Source organism: Podarcis vaucheri (genome assembly GCF_965113315.1).
Source record: "Podarcis vaucheri genome assembly, chromosome: 8".
NCBI lineage: Eukaryota > Metazoa > Chordata > Lepidosauria > Squamata > Lacertidae > Podarcis > Podarcis vaucheri.
Window position 1 is genome coordinate 66072384 of NC_138766.1, and position 22747 is coordinate 66095130.

At 44.2% G+C, this 22747-nt stretch overlaps 1 protein-coding gene and 1 long non-coding RNA gene across 5 annotated transcripts in view; one reads left to right on the top strand and one right to left on the bottom strand.

Annotated features, from left to right (window-relative positions):
• Positions 1-166: 166 nt before the first annotated feature.
• On the bottom strand, positions 167-20136 carry LOC309538486. 3 transcript variants are annotated; one of them, XR_014222223.1, is made up of 5 exons: positions 20000-20136; positions 16186-16213; positions 14542-14628; positions 8923-9635; positions 167-297 (listed from the first exon to the last, which is right to left on the bottom strand). It is a non-coding gene; the product is annotated as an uncharacterized lncRNA (long non-coding RNA). The 3 variants fall into 3 exon arrangements; XR_014222222.1 differs by lacking the exon at positions 14542-14628 and having other exon boundaries at positions 9558-9635; XR_014222221.1 differs by lacking the exons at positions 8923-9635; positions 14542-14628.
• A 146-nt stretch (positions 20137-20282) lies between these two features.
• WWP1 (WW domain containing E3 ubiquitin protein ligase 1) overlaps positions 20283-22747 on the top strand; it is a 51172-nt gene continuing 48707 nt past the window's right edge. For both annotated transcript variants that reach the window (XM_082233776.1, XM_082233777.1), the window contains exon 1: positions 20283-20567. The gene's annotated coding sequence lies outside the window, so the exon portion shown is untranslated. The remainder of the gene's footprint in view (positions 20568-22747) is intronic.

The following is a 22747-nucleotide window of genomic DNA, read 5'->3' on the forward strand; positions in this document are numbered from 1 at the left end:
GACAGAAGATTTCCCCCCTCCCCTTAAGTTCTCAAGCAGACTTTTATTTTAGGCAAATCCCCTATCCACATTTGAATGACAAACATGTATTCTACTCATTATGAATGAGAATAAAATGGCTGTTATACCTTTGTCACTGGACCTACTTACTGAAGACTCACTGGGCTCCACAACACAAGGTGAATTTAATGAAAACTTTAAAAGGTAAAAATGAAACACGCCCAAATCTTGATAAAACTAGTTCTCAGTAGACTTCTTCACTCAGGGTCGAAATGGAAATGTGTTCCCAAGCCATCCCTGCAAACAGAAGAAGGCCATGAAATCAAGCCTGAAATATTTTCACACACACATCACAGCCACGGGGAATTGTTCCACATAGGGCTGGTCCAAACGTTTCATGGTCTTATGTCAGTGAAGGGCAGTAGGGACCAACCAAAGGGCCAACCAAAGTTGTTGACCTTTTTTTAGGATTGAAGTTGTTGTTGAGGTTTTTTTAGGATTTTATCCCAGGATAAAGTGCCACGGGGCGGTTGAACTAACCGGTGGGCCGGATTGGGGCCCCAAGACGGACTTTGGACATGCCTGTCTTAGGTGAAGAACAATGTAGTGCTTCCTCCCATCCCCTGTACAAAGCTGACCAAACTGGCAGCTGAAACCTACTGCAATGCTGACAGTGGGACAGGATCTTCCATTATGCCTGAAGCCAGGAAGCTAGCTTGAGGGAGCAGGAACAGACCCTGTGGCACACACACAGCTCTGTCCTCCAACACCTTGACGCTGCTCCCTACCCTCCACAACTGCTACCTGAGGCAGCTGCCTCCCTCACACACCCTAATATTAGGGATGGCTCTGATACCACACAGAAGTAACTGCCATGTGCTTTAGTTTGCATAAAGGGAGCCAAAGCCTTGAGCAGGAAGAGTCTGCACTCCTCTACAACGTGTATTCTGATTTTTCTCATTATGTAGATATGTGTGATTTTTCAGCCCGGCGAGACAATGATGTGCTCGTTTTAATCACGGCAGCAGTGGAGCTGCTGTATTAGAATCACAGAATTGTAGAGTTGGAAGGAACTCGGAGGGTCATTCCTACAATGAGGGAATCCCAGCACAGAATCATAGAACTGTAAGTTGGGAAGGGCTGTAGCTCATTGGTAAAGTATCTGCCTTGCATGCAGAAACTCCCAACTTTGATCCCCAGCATCTGCAGGCAGGGCTGGGAGAGATTCCCTGCCTAAACCTTGGAGGGCTGCTGCCAGTCTGTGCAAGCAATATTGAGCTGGCTCTTGTTCCACCTATATTCTGCTATTACCTACTCAATTTATAAATCTGTGGATTGGGGTCAATTTTATCCATGTGGATATCTTTTATTTGATCTAGAATTGTAGTTCAAAAACAGCTGGAGGCCCAAGGTTGGGAAACACTAGTCAAACATGTGCAAAACAGAAACAATACCAGATGACATGTATTAGGTATGTGTAAAAAAACCCCTTTAAGCTTGCACCTTTAAAATGACCTGTAAAAGACCTTAATGTAGCATACACCCATGCAAATAATTTGCTGTGCTTCCTTCTTGATTAATGTAAGTTAGTGGCTGACTAATCTTAAAACAAGGGACAATAGAAAACATGAATCCAATAGATTTTTTAAAAATGTAGACAAGTTATGGCATTCTGCTATTCATGATTGCAGACACTCCATTCCATTTCCCCTACCTGTTATTTCTCCCCTACCCTACCCCTGGACAACAGACACTTCTGTGATTCCCCAAGGGCAGTTAGTCCCCATCTGGGGGTTCTCCTCTCTTTCCCAAAGTTTTTTGTACTTCTCCAAACTTGGGATTGCTCCCAGTGGCGAAGCTGCATGCTCTGGCACCGGGGGTGGAGAGCAGGCAGGGGCGTGGCTGGCGTGTGTCCTGGGGGTGCGGCACGTAACTCACGGGGGCGTGGCACCTGGAATGGTGTGTGGGGGGGGTGCGCTGTCAGGAGTTCAGCCTACACTCGAGTAGGACCCTACCCTGGCAGAGACACATGTTCTCTCCCTCCTGGTCTGTCGTTTGGGAGCTTCAAAAGCTTTTTTCAGCCCAAACATCACAGCGACTGATGCCAACAGACATCGGCACACTCAGGGATCCGCAAAGTTTGCGCAGCTGCGTTACAGACCCCAGCAGCTCAGCATTTTGGCTAATCTACTTTATTTACTTATAAACACTCACAGAGCACTGCAACATGGCTCCCTCTTTCTTGAGCATGAGACAGCAAAGAGAAAAAGGACAAAGGACAATAGTCCCACTTCACAGAACACAGTAACACAAACATCCTGTATTCATCACTTCCCACTCTGTGGAGTCAAAACATATAACGTCATGTGATAGACAACAATCCTATGACTGCAATCATGGAGCAGGAATTCTAATGGTGCCAGTGATTGCCAGTGAATCCGCCAGTGATTGCCCTATGCCTGCTAATACCTCCCCCCCCCCCCCCCCGTGGTTGGAAGGGGCCAATTTGGGTTTTGACAACATGAGCAATGGCACTCACAGCCCAAACATCAGAAATAGAAGGGAATGATATCACCATATGCCACTGACAGAGGGGGGTGTTTTCCTAAACTCAGCTCAGCGCATGACTCATGATATGGGCAGGTGTGCCAGGCAGATCACTCTGTCTAGCATACCAGCATGTCATGAAGCTTTGAGCAGCTGGCCAGGGAGCATAGCGTTTTTTTAGAATATTGGAGGCTGGTGCTATCAAGTTCTTCTCATGCAGCCTTCAAGTGCACTTATGGTGAGAAGAATCTGTAACTAGGAAAAAGCTGCTGCTGTTACACAAGACTTTAAGTCAGGAGGTTGAACTTTATTGAGGAAAGCTGCTTGACAATCCCTGACAATCACCACAAAATTCTTTTGCTATTTTTCTGGTCCTCTCCACTCCAAGTGAGCTCTCAATGTGATCACTTCAGTTAAGTAAATGCAATTTCAAAGAATCCCCTGCTGCAAAGAGAAGGAATCCAAACAATGTTAAGGCTCTGTACTTTGTGGATTTCTCTTACCACATAAATACAGAGAAATGACTAAACCAAGTTAGAGACAACTTTCCTTCCAGGCCTTTTTCTAAAACTGTAACACACTCCAGTTGCTGCAAATGGATAATACCCATATTTCTGTCCAGTAAAGTAGGTTAACCTTTGCACCTACTTGTTGGAGAACTCTGAAGTGCTCTTGATTATTTGTACAGTAGCTGAAAGATTATATGGCCCCTCTCAGATAATTTGTTTAAGCACAACAGCAGTGGCCCAATTGCTCCGTTGTGCCAAAGACAGGATCCAGATGTCCCCCCTGCCCAGGGTACAGTTCTGTTGCAGGAATATTTTGTGCAACCTTTAGGATCGTGAAGCATGGGATGTGGTTGCATGAGTGCCAAAAACACCTATGGAATATTGTAGAAGCAGGGACTCTTTGACCTTCCTAATGATGTTGGACTCCAACCCCCATGAGCCCCAGCCAGTATGACCAAAAGTAAGGGATGATGGGACTTGTAGTCCAATGTCAACCACAAGTGATGGAGATCGCTTCATTCAGTGAAGGCTGATCCAACCACAGTCCATCTGCCTTCTTGCTTACAACCAGTCCTGGCTGCCTGCTTCATTCTTCTTAATCTCAGTATCGCCACTGTAGAACTCAACAGGGAGGAAGAGGATGGGAGACAATACCAGGACTGATTGGCTCTGCCTGTCAGCGGCTCTGGCTAGTGTTGACATCCTGGTTTTCTGACCTACCTGACCCAGTGGGCACCAGCCACCACTATCTCCACCCTATCATATGCTCATAGTTCCCCCCATTTTATTATTATTCTATATTCTCTAGATACTGAATGCCTCAATGCAGTACCACCTTACAGCCTCTAGTCAGGGTCTCTTCTCAAACTTGTCATGTGCCGATTCTTCACACACACACACACACACACACACACACACACACACACTCCCAGTTGGAGGGAGGCATCTTTCCCCCAGCGCTGATGGTTATCTCATTCAAAAGCAGAACAACCATTTGCAACAGGTTCCTAATCATTACCTCCCATCAGCCAACTGTCTTTGGGCTGTTAACCAGCAATCTGCCTAACAAATGAACGGTCATCCAGAAGTTGTTTTAACCAGCAACTTGCATGGCTTTAAAAGAGAGTTTAGACACATTGACTCCATTTGCTGTGTCAAATTACTTGGCTTGGGGGTGGTGACAGCACAAAACGAGGGATTTGAGGGGTTCGTGGCACAAAACAGCACTAAACTAGCACTAAACTTTAGCATCAGTTTGGGGAGGGATCCGGAATTTGGGGGTCACACGTTAATGAAGCTGAGTGAAAGGGGTTATCAGTGGGAGGCGATGGATGGAACACAGTGCTCTAGCCAGAACAGTCAGCTTTGAATTGGTTCTGTTCAGTGATTTCGCTCGGTGTTTCAGCTCAGTGATTCAGCTCAGTTCAGAGGGTGGCCGCATCTGGCTGTGCTCTGTTGTCCATCGATCCCATCCTCGTCGCCAGTGTTAAGTTGTGGGTGAACATATCAGACGACACAGCAATTCTTCAAACAGCTCTTGTTTATTCACAGGCCAGAACAGAACTGAACTGAAGGGTTCAGTCAGCCTGCTTATATAGAGCTCCAGTACAACGTAACTGTAACAACTTTCTGTAACTATCCAATCACTGAACGTCACTTTCGATTCCTTATTTGCATATGTGGACCTGAGTAAAAACTATCTGCAGTATCCCCCTGCAGGCCCAGGGTGAGAACTTCAGTGCATAACAGCTACTAAGCATGATGGTCTTCTACCTTCCCGATTTGGGACAGTGTGATGCCTCTAAGGTGGAGAGAGAACCCTGGCATTCAGTTCCTGCTTGTTTCTGATCACTCTGAAAACATGAGGCTGGACTACATGGGCCTTTGGCCTGATCCAGCAGGGCTCTTCTTATGCTCTTACTTTCTTATAAGCCATAACGACACGATATGATTGTTTTACAAAACCACCTTCCAAGGTCCAAAGTGTTGGAACAATTATGCTGTAACATTTGGCACTGGCAAGGCATTTAGTGGAGCTAACGCCCCTGACTTTAATAGCTTACTGTTTATAATTTTAACTCGGCACACTTTTACCATTATTTGCAAAGCTTATCTATTGATTTGCAGCATGTAACACAGCAATGAGCAATTAGTTCCCCATCACCGTGTATTCCTTTTAGTGCAAAACCCTAACTCCCCCACCCCTGCTTTATAGCCATGCTTGATAAACACACACATGTATGTTTTGACCCTAAGAGGAGGCATGGCAGGAAATTCATATTTGCTAGAGTCAGCCAGGCAAGAGGCTATTTTCAAGCCAGTGATGCAGTAAATACAGGCTATTTTCTGCATCAGTAGAAACTGCTGTACCCCCCAATGAAGTGTATCGTTTCCAGAGAGAGCTCAGTCTCAAACACACCTGGAAGCCAGTGCTGCCCCCTAATCCTAAGCAAGCAAGGATGGGTTTTGTTTACTTAATAGTGAGAAAGACACTGGGTGGTATTAGACTAGATCTGAAATCAATGGACTCAAGTTAATTGTGCGTATGTCTTTGGCAAATACAACCCATTCTGCACATGTTCAGAGGCCCTTAAATATGTAGAGACAGCCACTCTAGATATTTCGGGAATCTGCTGAAAATAGATTATTAGTCTAAACCTGGCACAAATTAAGCTCTTCCCAAGCAAGAATTAAAAGTCTGCATTTTGCACAACTACCAAATGCAGCGTGGGGGAGTGGGGAGAAAATTATTCATCAGACTGATGATTCTCTGCAGAATACTAATCCATTTCTATATCTTCCTCAGACTATTAAGGGATGTAGTCTCATGTATTATTCAAACTGTGTTTTTCAGGAGACCAAAACATTGGAAAGATCAGACTACTGTGCAAGCACCTTTCTTGCAAAGTTGAAGAACATTTTGAGGGGAAGCAACGACAAGATCACAATATCCTTGCAACAGAATCCTTCCACCTGCAGCAAACAAATCTGCCTGATTGGAATCCAAATAGAGTACACAAAGCAAATATGTGGTAACATTCTGAATTGATAGTGACTCCATCAGCTTGCTTGCAACGCTCCAGGCTTTAAAAAATAATAATTTTGCAGTGTATAAAATACATCTCCTTGACACTTGCTTTACCATTACCTAACACTGTAGTGTGGGGATGCGGGTGGTGCTGTGGGTTAAATCACAGAGCCTAGAACTTGCTGATCAGAAGGCTGGTGGTTTGAATCCCCGTGACGGGGTGAGCTCCTGTTGCTCGGTCCCTGCTCCTGCCAACCTAGCAGTCCGAAAGCACGTCAAAGTGCAAGTAGATAAATAGGTATCGCTCCGGCGGGAAGGTAAACGGCATTTCCGTCCGCTGCTCTGGTTCACCAGAAGCGGCTTAGTCATGCTGGCCACATGACCCGGAAGCTGGACGCCGGCTCCCTCGGCCAATAAAGCGAGATGAGTGCCACAACCCCAGAGTTGGTCACGACTGGACCTACTGGGGGTCCCTTTACCTTTACCACTGTAGTGTAGATGGAGCCATAGCCAGCATCAGAACACTGTTGGGTGCCTTCTGATGCCCATATCCCTGCAGGGCCTGGTGGAAGTGTGAAAAAGCAGTGATAAAAGGGAGGTGATGGCAGGGATGCAGCATGAGGGGGGCGTTCTGCCAGGGCAATCACCCCGGGTACATTTTTTTTGGCAGTGCTGCTCATGCAGCCCCCCTGAGCTAGCCCTTTGCCGTTTTGGAAGGACACCAGTTGGATATAACCCAATAGAAGTGTGGGGGGGGGTGTATGAGAAGAGAGGTATTTGCAGCTCAGAGCTCTAGCTCCATGCTTTTCTTATTTCTTATGTTGCTTTTGCCACAGTTTGCCTGGCTAGTTTATTTCTTCTATGTATACTTAATTAAAGCCAATTGTTGAACTGTGTACACCCACCCACACCCATAACCAGCACTCTGTTGTAGAGATGAACAGCTCTAGTGTACCCCTCCTCTTCTCACATGATGAAAAATGATTCGCCGTATCTGAAACATCTGTTAGGTTCTGGTGGAACGCTGGGAAGTTACGGTAGTTTGTTGGAAATGTTAGGAAAGGGCATCTTAGGTGTTACTCCACTCTTGTCTTTCTGCTGCTGTTGTCTCCAATATAATTTATATATAGAAATATTTATATACCACCAGTCCATACAATGTAACATGCTGGTGTGCAACAGTATATACAATAAAATATAAAACACCATAAAAACAGTAAAAAGGAAAGAAAAGCTATATAGGCATGCCTACATACAAAAGGTCAGAAAGTCAAAAGTGAGAGTGCCTGCTGGATGAGTGTTCCACAGAAGAGGACTGGTGACACTACATGCCTGATTTCTAGAGGACACCAGTCAATTCTTTGTAACCCTGGGGACAACTAGTAATATTCCTCTGATTCACCTCATGCTGGACCTCATCATTGTCCTTCCAGATAGCAATCTTACAGTTCCAATTCTTCTTAGTTTCATGATTCACACTTGGAAAGAAATCTAAGGCCCCACAGTTGCCTAAACTGTATGAGCTCTTTATGCCAGTTTCACTACTTCTTTTTCTAAGCTCATCACATCCAATTGATGCAATGGTCAAGTGATGGTCAAGGAGTTGGCTAATACCTACAGCTTTCTATGGAACCAGAGATGGCTTGGACAGCCCAAAATATAAAGAAAACTGTCTGAATGTGGAATGCTGGTGGTTTAACCTTTAACCTTTGAATCTGTGGCTTTTACCAATATAAAGGGACAAATAACTAGCTAGCAGTGGATATGTTTGCACACTGGGTTAATAAATCACACTGTGCACAAGTTGTACGCTAGAGTATGCAGCCTGATCAATCCTGCTTCCCTTCTCCCCCATAGAGCTTAGCTTTATGCCATAAAGGTAAAGGTAAAGGTACCCCTGCCCGAGCGGGCCAGTCTTGACAGACTCTGGGGTTTGTGCGCCCATCTCACATCTATTGGCCGGGGGCCAGCACTGTCCGGAGACACTTCTGGGTCACGTGGCCAGCGTGACAAAGCTGCATCTGGCGAGCCAGTGCAGCACACGGAACGCCGTTTACCTTCCCGCTGGTAAGCGGTCCCTATTTATCTACTTGCACCCGAGGGTGCTTTCGAACTGCTAGGTTGGCAGGCGCTGGGACCGAGCAGCGGGAGCGCACCCCGCCGCGGGGATTCGAACCGCCGACCTTTCGATCGGCAAGCCCTAGGCGCTGAGGCTTTTACCCACAGCGCCACCCGCGTCCCAGCTTTATGCCATAGCACAGCCCAAAGTCATTAACACATTGGCAATCCAGCAACAAACATGGTTTCAGGCTGGGTAGTGATTGTGGCCTGTGAGGGCAGAACAAACTATGATCCTCAGTGTGGATGTAAAACCAATGTGATTTGTTGCTGTTATAGCCACTACTGCACCAGTGGTACATAGTTATCTCCCGCTTGGACTACTGCAATGCGCTCTACACGGGGCTACCTTTGGAGGAGACTTGGAAACTACTACAATTAATCCAGAAAGTGGCTGCTAGACTGGTGACTGGGAGCCACTGCCAGAACCACGTAACACCAGTTTTAAAAGACCTACACTGGCTACCAGTACGTTTTCAAGCACAATTCAAAGTGTCGGCTTTGCCATTTAAAGCCCTAAATGGCTTCAGCCCTGTATACCTGAAGGAGCATCTCCACCCCCGTTGTTCAGCCCAGACATTGAGATCTAGCTCCGAGGGCCTTCTGGCAGTTCCCTCATTGTGAGAAGTGAAGTTACAGGCAGAGGGCTTTCTCAGTAGCCACACCCACCCTGTGGAACCCCCTCCTGTCAGATGTCAAAGAGATAAATAATTATACTACTGTCCGTAGACATCCGAAGGCAGCCTTAAATCCGGACGATTTTAATGTGTGATGTTCTGTTGTGTTATTGTTGTTGTGTTTCCGTATATTATTTTGGGAAGCTGCCCAGAGTGGCTGGGGCAACCCAACCCAGTCAGATGGGCGGGGTAAAAAATAAAAAAATTATAAATTATTAGCCCCAAGCATCCAAAATGTACGATTGGTGAAGGCTAACACACACTGCACCTCATACTCTTTTAAATTTAGGAGTTGCTTTTAGGTTAATCTGTTTAGGACCCTGATATAGTGCAGATGGGATGCGGCACTGTGGGTTAAAACACAGAGCCTAGGACTTGCCGATCAGAAGGTCGGTGGTTCGAATCCCCACGACGGGATGAGCTCCCGTTGCTTGGTCCCTGCTCCTGCCAACCTAGCAGTTCAAAAGCATGTCAAAGTGCAAGTAGATAAATAGCTACCGCTCCGGCGGGAAGGTAAACGGCGTTTCCGTGTGCTGCTCTAGTTTCACCAGAAGGGGCTTAGTCATGCTGGCCACATGACCCGGAAGCTGTACTCTGGCTCCCTCAGCCAATGAAGCGCCGCAACCCCAGAGTCGTTCACGACTGGACCTAATGGTCAGGGTTCCCTTTACCCTTTACCTTTATAGTGCAGATGCACTACAGGAAGAATTGTCTTCATGCAACATTGTGATACTGCATGGGCAGGAACTGACCCCCCTGCAAAAAAAGAAAGAATTGCACACAGTTTTGTATACACAGCTGCACACAGTACACTTTGTACACAGCATTGTTGAAGCAGCTGACCTCTTTCCCTTTTGGCACTGAAAGCCAAATCAATCAGTCCAGCCAGGTGCAGTCAGGGAGGAAAAAACCTGCTCATCATCAATAGATGCTGGCAACTGTTTTCAAGTTCCCCAAGCCTTGGGGGCAAAGTTTTGTTTTGGTATCATGAAATTAGATCTCTAAGTGATACCCACATTTAGCACATTCTTCAGGTGAGGCTGTCACTTCATCTCCATTTCAGAAAAGCAGGTCTGCTTTTTACCAACTATCAGCTATTTTTAGGCAAAGGAACCCACTTAAAATGTGCATGAATTTAAATGAATTTAGATGGGTAAATGAAAAAGTGGTGTTTGCTTATTAAATTTGTTCGCAGTTAGGCAGCTTAAATGACTTGGCACATCAGTGGATGTGAAATTTTTGAAATAAGGTGCACCATGCAGAAAAGAGTAAAAGCACAGCATAAAGTAGGCTAAAAAGAAAATAATTTGCATGTAACTGAAATCTGGGTCATGAAGGTGCACTAGGCAAATGACCTCCCAGGGTTGAGTCATGAAGGGTACTGATTCTAGTATAATTAATAGTGAATTGTATGTCAAATCCCAATTAAATAGCATATTTCCAAAAATATGAAGCATGATCCTGACAAAAGAACAAAAGTATGTGCTTAGCTCTCCCATATTAAAATCAAGATGGCTTAAAAGGTACTTCTATGTTTTATGGATGTTTAAATTTTAATGTATTAATGGGATTGTTTTATTGTGTTTATTTTGGATGTTTATCATTTGTGATGAAACTTTTTAGTGTTTTGTAAGCTGCTTATAAGAATAATTTTGCATTAATAAATAATAATAATAATTTGGCATATATAAAATTTATTGTTGTTGCTATGCTTGTGCTGTTGTTGGTTATTGCTTACCTTTATCTTGATCATGCCCCAAATGCTTTATTAGCAGAGCGCCATCAGCTGAAACTTTCTCTGTCCCCCTTTCTCTCCATTCCCTCCTCCTCCTCCTTTTCACCCCTAAAGTTTGTAGTAATATTCCAAAGACAAATACTGAAACATCTTTGGGAAAACTCTAAAACTGTATTTGGTGAAAAGGATTCATAGTTGTGAGCACATGCTCGGTTGAATGAAAGTGAGTTCAAGACACTGAGCCATTTTGTAACTTTTTGACCTTCCAGGTTTCTACCTTCCAAGCACGTATCTGTAGATAAGACTATAATGTTTCCTATATGAAAATTCTGGGGGTTGCATAAAACAGGAAATGACTAGTCATTTTAGTATTCCACACTTCAGCATTTTCCTTCTCCTGTTTTTTGTTGATCTGCAGGCTCAGCACACTTCCTCTTTGGGTGTACTGTACTTTTTTGGTGTAATAAAACAAATGTAATCATCAGTGAAGACACCCTTCTTCGAAAAACATAACATGAAACCTAGCTTGTGGCAGTCCTCTTGTTCCCTAATTGTCTCCCATTTCAAATAACTACTGAAGTGAGTGGATTTTGCCAAAAATCAAAAGGAAAAAAAGATGCTGATGAAAGGCATTGCTCTTGCGAGACATAATTTGAATCAATGTATTTTTGATGCCATAGAAGAGGTAAAACCAGATCTTGACAATCTGTACAGTTACTGACAGCACAGGCCTATGCATGTCTACTTAGAAATGACCCCCACTGAGGTCAACAAGACCTATTCCCAGGTAAGTGTGTATAGGACTGCAGTCGACAAAGCAAAAACTTAAGCATCCTAACATTTTCTCAGCTACGTTTATGTAAGCTTTATTCTTTCAAATAAAGCAGATCATAGAATCATAGAATCATAGAGTTGGAAGAGACCACAAGGGCCATCGAGTCCAACCCCCTGCCAAGCAGGAAACACCATCAGAGCACTCCTGACATATGGTTGTCAAGGCTCTGCTTAAAGACCTCCAAAGAAGGAGACTCCACCACACTCCTTGGCAGCAAGGAATGTCAAATCTTGGCAGCAGATGTCAAGGAACGCTTGGGGATGTTAAAGCACATATCAGAATTTCACTAAGATCCTGCCTGCAGGCTTCCCACAGGCATGTGGTAAGTCACTATGAGAAAAGGAAGCTGGAATTGATGGGCTCTGTTTTGTATGCTTGAAAATTACAAGTTCTGAGTGGCAAGCTGTGCTATTTAGCAGATTTAAAAACATTTGATTAGCACAGCTACTGCCTTGGACAAATTTGGTGCAAGCTATATGTTGTAGATGCAAGTTTACACTTCTCCCCTCCTGTGCATAGTAAGAAAAGTCCTGTCTACCCCAATTCAATTTTAAATGTACATTCTACCACTTAATTGGCATCTTGCTACCACTTAAAAAGACTACAGGGAAACAAGTACTGAATGAAAACAAGGCTTTTTGAGCAGGAACTCCTGGGCTACATCCACACTAAACATTTAAAGCACTGGCTTCTCCCAAGGAATCCTGGGAGCTGTAGTTTGTTAAGGGTGCTGGAAATTATTGCTCTGTGAGGGTTCCCAGGATTCTTTGGAGGAGGGAAGCCGTGAGCTTTAAATGTATGGTGCAGATGTGACTGTGTTGGTTCCTTTATTCCTTCTCCATATAGGTCTTTCATCATAACAGCAGCAAAAGAGAGGGCACACAGAAGGGACATTTTATCATCTGGACCAAAGCAAAATTTGACCCGGGGCATCAGATTAATGTGTGGTTAGAAATTGCCAGCTGCAATTTGGCTGCTGCTAGTTGAAACTGTAGGTTAGAGAGCATAAAGTTCCTGACCCAAGCCTCCCAATCTTCATACAAACAGACATACAGTGACACAGATTCAAGCAGAAACAAGGAGTCCTGCTGCAGAAGAGCTTATTAGAGAACTGACACTCTTAGAACGAGCAACTGAAAGGTGCAGTTATAATGACAGCCTCAACAAATTGAGATGTACAGTTTCAAACTGTCCCTATTTATACACTTACAGTGAGCTGCTGCTCTATACAGCAGAACTCAGGAATGTCTTCTGAAGGATAGATAATGATATCTCCACCCTGCCAAGGGGACCATGTTAGAAAATTAGAACTGCATGTGCAAACCATGATAATCTCAAGGGGGTTTTGTGTGTGTGGCCATGTGAGCCAGCATCTGCTGGAAAGTTTCATCTTTTAAAGCCAACACACACAGTTGTGCTCCCCAACCCACCCATTGGCCAGCACATTTACTGAATCGTCTCTGGCCAGGGGTGCGGAACCTCTGTGATGCTGGTAGTGGAGTTCATTGGGGGTGGCCCTCTAAGGGTCACATGCCAGCTAGCCCTAGAAGCACCATTGATTCTGTGACACTGCCTGCCACAAGTAATTTAATCTATGGGTGATGACCCATAGATGAGACCCATAGATGACCCACTAGCTGAGATCTAGTAAAAGAATCCCAATAAGAGGGGTGGGGAAAAGAAAGGAGAAACACAGAGCAGGAGTGGAGACAATATTCATCTACTACATATCAGAGTCGTCACAATACTATAGAACAGATGTTATGAAGTCAGTAGCTTCCTATATGGAAACACTCATGGATAGAAATGTCTTGTAATAATAATAGCTTGATCAGGCCAACGTATGTCTTGAAGTTGGATAATGGCAAGTTAAAATCTGCAGCAGAGATGAAATTTTACAGAAAGTGAAAACTGAAAAGACAATGTTGAAAAGTAGCTGCAGAGGCCTACCAAAGTTTGGGGAACAATTATTTTGGGATCAAAACATGTCTATGGCACTGCTTCAAACATTTTCTTTTGCTATTAATTTACTATGTATATTTTACATGTTTGTATTAAAATTAAAACTATGAAACTTCTTAAGCATTCTATATGACAGCGAGATCACTCAAGTCTGTGAATGATACTGCTGATCATAATGTTCTATAAAAGAACATTACCACTGTAGCTACATTTGTCTATGATTTATTGCTTATTGTAGGCAGGGATAATATGGCTGAATGCCCAGGGAGGCACTTGGCCATAAATCTAACCTTTTAAAAATCTTAAGACTGGGCTGAAAACTGAACATCCTCAGTAACATGATAGACCATTGAGAAATCAGTGCTCAGGTCATGGTGTAGCCAAAATTGAGCACTTTTGCATTTCATTGATTTCCACTGGGATAGTTAAGGATATGCATAACTGTTTTCCATTGAAATCAATGGACCTAAAAGTACTTAACATTGTCATGTTGTTCAGTTGCACAAGACATTTTGCAATCTTCTGAATGGCACTTTCTCCATAATAGGTATTTCTACCATACAGTAAAGAGGAACTGATTTTGAGTTTTACTAGGCTCTGATCAGATGTAGGGAGCAGAGCATGCTGACTGGACTTCCACCGTTTCTCTAAAGAGCTGCCAATTGCATTCATTTTGTTTCAACCACAAGTCGGACTAGACTTTAAAAACCACAATTGATCTATTTAGTATGGATTCTCCTTTCCCAGTTTGTAATGTTAGAGCAAGGATGAATCTTTGTTTGATGCAATAAAAAATTGTAAATCATAGAATTGTAGAGTTGGAAGGGACCCTGTGGATCATCTAGTCCAATGTGACGAAAGTTACATATTCCAAATAACCAAGCAGTAGCTCTACGACTACGAAAGACAGCGCTTGTTACCTCATACTCCGAGATCCTGTTCTCTGGAGGTCTTAGGTATTGCAAAACCCTACGGAACCTGTGCCAAATATGTAAAGGATCTACTACTCCCTTCCCATTGAAGAGCCTTTATGCTCACAAGATTAAATGCCTTCCTCTCTGCAGTGACCAAAGGTAGATTCTCTCATACCCCATATCAAACCTGTCTGTGTGCCTGCAACCAAGTAGTACCTGATTCAATGGACCACATTCTCTTAGAATGCTCTCTACACAGTAGACCTCGTCAACTGATGCTGAACAAAATGTTGGACCTCCGGCCTATAACACCAAGAAGTCAAATGAGGTTTCTCCTGGCAGATCAGGACAAAGATATCACTGTTTTAGTAGCTTCCTTTTTAGCCACAATTTTACCCGAAAGGATTTCCAACGAGCCATCCTTTTGGGGGACAGGGCAAAGCAGAATATCTAAGTGCACACGATCACAGTGTGACCTGATGACCCTTGACAGCTTCACTCTTGTCCTTTTAATTATCCCAGTGACCTGAAATGTTTTATACTGTGATGGCAATTTGATTTGATTTTAGTCCAACCCCCTGTAATGCAGCTGTCCCATATGGGGATCAAACCTGCAACTTCAGCATTATCAGCATGATGCTCTAATCAACTGAACTATCCAGGCTTTTTGTGATGCTGCCAGTTGCCCCATGCTGGAATTTGTGCCATTAGAGTACATTATCAAATCAGAATTACTTGAGGGCTTGCAAATGTTGGGATATTAGATAAAAGCCTCAGAGGACTGACATTTACAGGAGCATATTCAGAGGCACATAGTCTCCCTTTTGTAAGGGGCAGGTTGCTGAAAGCATATCGCACCAGTGTTCCATTATTTGCCCTGACTCTGAATTAGTCCCAGGTTCAAGTCTTCTATGTACATCTGAGAGACAGCGAATAGCTCAAAGTCACTTGGTATGTGATCTTCCGGTTATGTACCCTCTGAACAGCATTATTAATCATTATTGTTTGCATTGATGCCTCACCTTATGGGCAAAGCAGTTCACAAGGCAAAATTCTGTATACAAAACAACTTCATGTTGGAGCTGTGTGGAAAGGGAGAGGCTAAATATTTGATTCAGGATAACTGAGCTCTCATTCTGTTCTGTTCTGTTCTGTTGTAGTATAAGCAAACAATGGCCAATTCAGGGTAGAGCGATGAGATAATTTTACTATGGCCAATAGAATCAAAAACATCTCTAAGAGGCATTTATTAAGGCATTTATTTTCTAGAAAATACTTTTGGACAAAACAGAATCTTATTTCTATGTAAATCTGATGCCGGGCAGAGAAAGACTGACAAGGTAAAGAGAACTGACAACAGTAATTCTGTAGCAGGAGAGGACTGGAAATACCAGGGCTGATCTACCTCTCTGTCATGTGAGAATCTTAAGTTTTTTATCCACTGATCTTTCAGTTGAAGTTGTTGGTTTATGGGGGCAGGAGTAGGGATCCAAAGGCAACACTAGCATAGCATGAGGACTAATTGGAAAACACTATAAAGAAGGAGGGGGGCTGTACGGAGGACTGGCCTCTACAAAGGACTGTTTGGTCTAAGCCTGGTTTAAAAATTAAGAACCAAGGGCAAGCAGGGGCTTTGAAGTTGCCCCTTAGCAGTCAGCAACAGGACAGCAGACTGAGCAGTCCCAGGCATCCCTGGCTCAGTTTTCCCCATGTTGGAGAGATGCATTTAAATTATAGATATTCTTTCAAATTTTATATCTATACATTGGCACAGGCACATTTTGTGCAAATTTGCTTCCTCTTTTTTGGTGTTGTGTAGGTGCCTATGATATAATGTAGTGAGAAAGCTGTTGAGCTCACCAGAATTCTCTTCTCCAGGCTGGGTCTTCTGCCAAAAGAAAAAAAGAAAGAAGTGGTGGTGGTTGGTTGTGGCAGAAACAGAAAGAATATTTGGGGGCATGTTGGAAAAGGCCAATCTGCAAATTGCAACAGTGTTAAGCCATGGATAGACATGTTGATCTAAGTTGCTTACAAAGCAGGTAAGTATTTATTGCTGTTTCCTAAACAAGAGACAGTAAACAGAAACTAGATCAGCATGGAAGAGCTGAGTTGCTAAATGAAACCACAGCTCTTTGCATGTTAATTAAGGTAAACTTGGGAATATGGCAGTAATTTACTCTTATTTAGTCCTACCCCAGCATAGTAGGGCTGTATGTGCAGCTGATACAGATGTGCATCAGAATGGTCATCTAGTTCTATTGAACTAGACTGATGTGCCTGAGTATGCTCATCCCATAGGAGCATAATCACACATGCATCAAAATATTATTAGATATAGATCAGGACGACAATGTGCAAGGAAAACAGAACATTAATTTGAATACTGTTTAGCCTTTGGGACAGTGTATATGATCAATTTAAAACCATAAATGCATGCCGCTTATTGTGTTGCTATTGTGCTTGTTTTCTTTCTCCTTTTTAAAAATACCTGCTTACTTTAATTATTTGCATTTTATCTTGTTGCTGTTTTAAAATTTGTTTGTATGCTGTTTGAAGATTAATTGGTCAAAAGGCTGAGTATGTGTATGACATGACTAGGTGCTTTTCCATCATTTCTCTTTTCTCATTAATTGGAAAAATGTAGTCTAAACAGATGCATTTGTTAACATGCCTGACATAGTTTTGGTTGGTTTGCTTTAAGCATGGATCAGGTGATTCTAAGAAAGGGAAAGGACCTTAATCTGCCTTATCAGATGACATGAACTGCAGTTATGCCATAATAAATGTGTTATATCTTTTAAGTGCCCCAAGTCTCTTTGTTGTTTTTGCTGCAACAAAATAGCAGGCTGCCCCTCTGGAAATCTAGTTCAATAAATATTTTAATCAGAGGCACCTTTTTAATTGATTCATCCAACTGATATAGCTTGCAGCCCTACTCTAGTGTAAACAGTGGGGTGGGTCAAACGATCATGAAATGAAAAGAGTAAAAGATAAAGGTAAAGGACCCCTGACAGTTAAGTCCAGTTGCGAAAGACTGTAGTAGAGGCTTATCTGAAACTTGTAGGGTATTACTACTGCTACTGGGGGACGCGGGTGGCGCTGTGGGTAAAAGCGCGTCCCTCAGCGCCTAGGGCTTGCCGATCGAAAGGTCGGTGGTTCGAATCCCCGCGGCGGGGTGCGCTCCCGCTGCTCGGTCCCAGCGCCTGCCAACCTAGCAGTTCGAAAGCACCCCCGGGTGCAAGTAGATAAATAGGTACCGCTTACCAGCGGGAAGGTAAACGGTGTTCCGTGTGCTGCGCTGGCTCGCCAGATGCAGCTTTGTCACGCTGGCCACGTGACCCGGAAGTGTCTCCGGACAGCGCTGGCCCCGGCCTATAGATGTGAGATGGGTGCACAAACCCCAGAGTCTGTCAAGACTGGCCCGTTCGGGCAGGGGTACCTTTACCTTTACCTTTACTACTGCTACTAACTTCTATTCTTTTCTTTTGGGTATATGCATACATGCACATATGCCCCTGGCAGCTGAAGAGGCCACCATGCCTGTGATGAAGTGAAATCTAGTCCACAAAAATTATACTGCAAGACAATTGTTACCTTGTCTTACTTATTTACTATATTTATATCCCGCCTTACTTACAAGGCAATGGCATATGCCATTTTCCCCTTCTCCATTTTATCTGCACAACTGTCCTGGAGTTAGGCTGACTGGCCCAAGCTCACCCATCCCTGGCCCAAATTCACCCCTGTGGGCTTCATGGCTGAGTGAGAATTTGAATTGGGCTCTTGGTTGTTTATACCTCAAACAGTTGCTTAATAACTACCTATTGCAAAAGCATTTCATGTTAATCCTTGTAAATGCTTAATCTGTTAAAAGAAAAGTGCTGCGGCAAAACCTTCCAAGCTTTTGAAGAGAGTACAGAATGTTATTCTCTCACACACTAAAGGATAGCTTGTCTTTAAAAAGTTCAAAATAGCCTTCCCTAAAAGTGATGTATTGAATGGACACTATTCTACTTTCAATATCTTGCTCGCTCATGTTCTTTTCAGTATTCGAATCCACTTGGATGAAAAACCTTTGCGGAGATATTAAATATGTTTTGATTTATGGCTTGGCATATAACCTTTCTAGAACCTTGAGGTCAATTTAAAAAGTAAGAGTCCTGCATGAAGCATATTACATTTCCTTCCAGCATAATGAAAAGGTATACCCTGCTGAGATGATGGGTCCAATACTATATGGAGTTTTAATTTGATCCTGCTAACTTGAAGTATTGCATGCTAGGATATGCAATTGCTGCATGTCACACAGTCACTGGAATATGATTCTTGTGAGTGCCTTATGTAATTTCTTTTAACTTAAAAAAATTGGGCTAAGGTTAACATATAAATTTCTGCCCTCTGAAAAATGTTAGTGAGGACAGGAAGTTTTTCCATGCAATTTTCTTATGCTTCATATATATATATTTGTTGAAAACTACTTTTCAGAGAACTTAATATGCTATATTTTTCCTGTGTGTTGTTGTGTTGTTCAGAGTTCTGGAAATACACACAGGCCGTGCTATCCAAATGCTTGTTATGCAAAAAATCACTTATCCAAACACAATGAATTAGTACCTCAACCTTGCTATACACACTCATATATCCAAACAGCCAGAGGTGCATGTAGTACTGTAAACAAATAAGTGCTGGTGGTGCCATACTGGAGAGCTGTATGAGTCTAGGGTTGCCATACATTCGGAATTTTCTGGACATAGCCAGGAAATGTATCTAAATTTTAACCTTTTGAAATATGACAATCCTCTATGAGTCATACACCATGCCTGCTAAGCCAGACTGCTGCTCTCAGGTGTGATGGAAGTCACTGTCCCTTTGCCAGTGCTGAAGTAAGATCCAGCTACCCTTCCAGCCAACTCCTGCCTTGGGCAGCAAATTGTCTTGGGGCAGGCCTTGTGCATGCCCCCAAGTTGGATGATGCCTTAGTATGTTTAACATTGCAGCCTTTAGTTGCTTTACAGGGTGATGCTATGCATGTTTTCTTCAGAAGTGGGTCCCACTGTGTTTATTGGGGCTCACTCCCAGGTAAGTGAACATAGGCATGAACAAGGCCGGCCGGCCCACCCATGAGGGAAGGTGTGGCAACTGCCTCAGGCGGCAGGACCCACAATCCTGCTGTATATATTTACAACCCCCTTGGTTCCTGATGCAGATCTTCACTTCTACCCCTTTTTCCTTAGTAGGGAGGAGGTGGCACCATTTTGTGGCTCGCCTCAGGTGCTGAAATGTCTTGGGCTGGCCTTGGGGTTGCAACCTTCAACCGTCCATCAGTTTTGCCTCATCGGCTGACAAGCTACAAACCTGCTCAGGTTACTCCATTCATGGCACAGAGAGGCTTGTTGAACAGGCTCAGTTCTTCCTATCGAGCCCTAGAAGCTTATATATATGCACAAAACTGCATAAATATAGTAATATTTTGTTTTAATTTTTGTTTTTAAATAAAAACTCAGTCGTGTCCTCTTGAGCAACTCTAAAAACGCCCCCACTCGGCCAGCTTTTCCAGTTAATTCGGTATAATACTCCCCCTCCCACCCGTCTCGTTTTCTCTCACACTTGGTTCAGCCCGGGCCAAACGGCGCGCCTCTTTGAAGACATTCTTCCTCAGTTCCCACCCCCTTACTTTTCTCAGCCAGTGGTTCAGCCCGGGACCTCCGCTCGCCGGCGGAGAGCGGTACTACTGTAAATCAAACTGCTGCTCTTTGCTCCGACAAGTTCCATCTCCTCAGCTCCTTTTGCGTAGTAGGGCTTGAAGCGCCATGTGTGCGCGTGCGCGGGGCGGCCCCGCCCCGCCCCCCTTCTCCTTTCGCCGCTTCAGTCGCGTTTGGGTTGCCTCGCGCCGGATCCTCCTCCTCCTCCTCCCTCCCTCCTTCCCTCTCCACCTCGACGGTTGGGGCGCGCGCCGCCAGTGGCAGGCGGGAGACGGGGCGCGCGCGCGCCATCTCTGCCTCTCTCTCTCTCTCTCTCTGTGTCTCTTTTTTCTGTGAGCCAGGAGGAGGAGAGCCTCCAATGCCGCTGCTGTGAGATGGCATCATTTTGTTGCGCTGTGGCGGCAGCGGCGTTAGTGGCAGCGGCGTTTGGGAGCGGTGCCGAGGGCTGAGGCGTCGGCGGCTGGCGTGGAGGGGGAAGGACAACCCTCCGCCACAGCGAGGCGGCGGCGGCACCACAACGCAGCTGGGCTCAGAGCCACGGTAAGGCAGGCACCGAAAAGCAGCCAGCTTGACTGGACTGACTGACAAATAAACAGCAACGCCAGCTCTTCTCGGTCGGTTCCTGGCGGCGGTGGCCTGACGGAGACTCCTGAGGGAGAGAAGCGTCGTGGGGGCCCTGCATTTCTCGCCCCCTTTGGGGGAGGGGGTGGGAGGAAAGGGTGCGAAACTGCGAGTCTCTCTCTCCCCCCCCCCCCGCACCCACTCACCCACCCCTTCTCTCTCTCTGCTGGGCCCTCCTGCTGGTTCGGGGAGTGGAGGGCGAAGGGTGCCCCGTGTCTTCTTGCTTCGCCTGCCTCCCCCTTCCAACCCTTTTGCCACTCTTGCCCTGGTGTCACCTTGTTTATTCATTTCATGGATCTTTAACTGGTGGCAGGGGCGGGGTAAGGCAGGCCGTGGGAGATGGGCCAGCTTGAGCCTTGAACCCTGTTAGCAGCGCTGAGTGGATTGGCAGAGCCGTCAGCGCCCTGGGAAGCAGTCCCGCCAGGGCGGCCCCCTGCCTCTCGATCCAAAGGGGGAGGAGAATATTAGTTACATTTTGATTGCTGTTTACCTTCGTTCTTGGAAAGGGGGTAGAGGAAGAAGGAAGAGGCACTCTCACTTTGGGATGACCTACTGTGACTCTGCAGCCTGTCATTCTCTCTCTCCCCCGCCCCCCAGCTTCGTCCTATCACCCTCCCTCTTTTTGCCCAAAATACTGCACAACATTGCTTTTCTCTATTGCTGCAAAGGGAATGGAAGGCCTGCGACGGTTGATCATACCTTCCTGCCAGAATACCGTGTATTCCACCACGTATCTGAAATAATATTGTATGCAGCTGGATTCTGTTGTATGCTTGGTTGAAAGTTAAGTCGCACTGAATCTGATGTGACTTGCTTCCAAGTAAGTGGGCATATGATGTAGCCTTAACGAATGCTAATAATAAAAAAGATAGTGTTATGCAATAGGATGGTAATGGGACTCTTCAGAAACTTGATCAGAACAAGGAAGGTCCTGCATAATAGAGGCTTACAATACTTCAATGTTGAGGTGATGTGACAGTGTCTGCTCTAAGTCTTATGCAGCTGAACTCTCCCAAAATGTTAACAACTCTACAAGTTATTACAATTAGTGCTCAAGTACTGTGTGTTTGTAAATCTACATGACTGAATGTGCACTGTTGAGTATTTTATTATTAAGTTTCTAGTATGAATCAAATATATCATATCCTGTTTTTCTGTTACGAACTCAAGGGTTTCCAGGGTATTCATGAGACGCCAGCTATACTCAGACATGTTTTTAGTGCAGTTGCTGCACTATGTGCATTAGACCATGGCTTGAGACCAAAATACTGTACATGTTCAGATGTTGCTTTTTTTGACATGCAGGTGTTCTACAGCAGTAGTTTTCATCAGATTCAGCACCCATCTTTAACCCCAACCTGCAATATGGAATCATTTTATTTGGACTTTCTAGGAGATATTTAGACATCACACTAAACAAAGTTTTTCCTCAACACAAGAACCACAGTGAGTGCTCCCCTATTTTCACCCACATGGCCAGGAGAATTTTGGAAGCTTTTACTTTTAGTTTCTTTTAATTATAACTTTACATTTTGTCTAAATGGTAGATCATAGTTTAACACCAACAGTGCTAAACAGTCAGTTTAAATAAGAATAACTATTTCCAGTTCAGGCAAAATAAGAAGTCATGTTTATAGGAACAGGAAATAAGTTTCCATAGTCTTTCTATTCCATCTGTGTAGGAGGAGAAAATGGAAGAAGGGGAGTGGGAACCCAAGGTTTGCTTCTTTTTGGTCATGTCTTTCTAAACCATGATTTAACACAGGATGGGAAACCTTTTTATTTCCTGCAACATTCCTTTGGAAATGCTAGAGACAAAAGCGTTCCAGATTGAGTGATCCAAAATAAAGACCGCCATGCTTCAATTTTCACTAATGTTAACATTTGCAAGCCTGTTCTGCCCAGAAGTAAGCCTCATTGGATTGGATTGGTTGATCTCAAATATATAGAGGTTTTAAAAACATACAACATACAACAAACTAATACAGCACTGATCTGAATACTTATTTCTCTCCAACTTTAGTATGCCCCCCACCCATGCATAAGTTTGGCAGAAGCTTACTATTTTTTCCTTAAGCAGCTGGGGGGAAAACTTAATC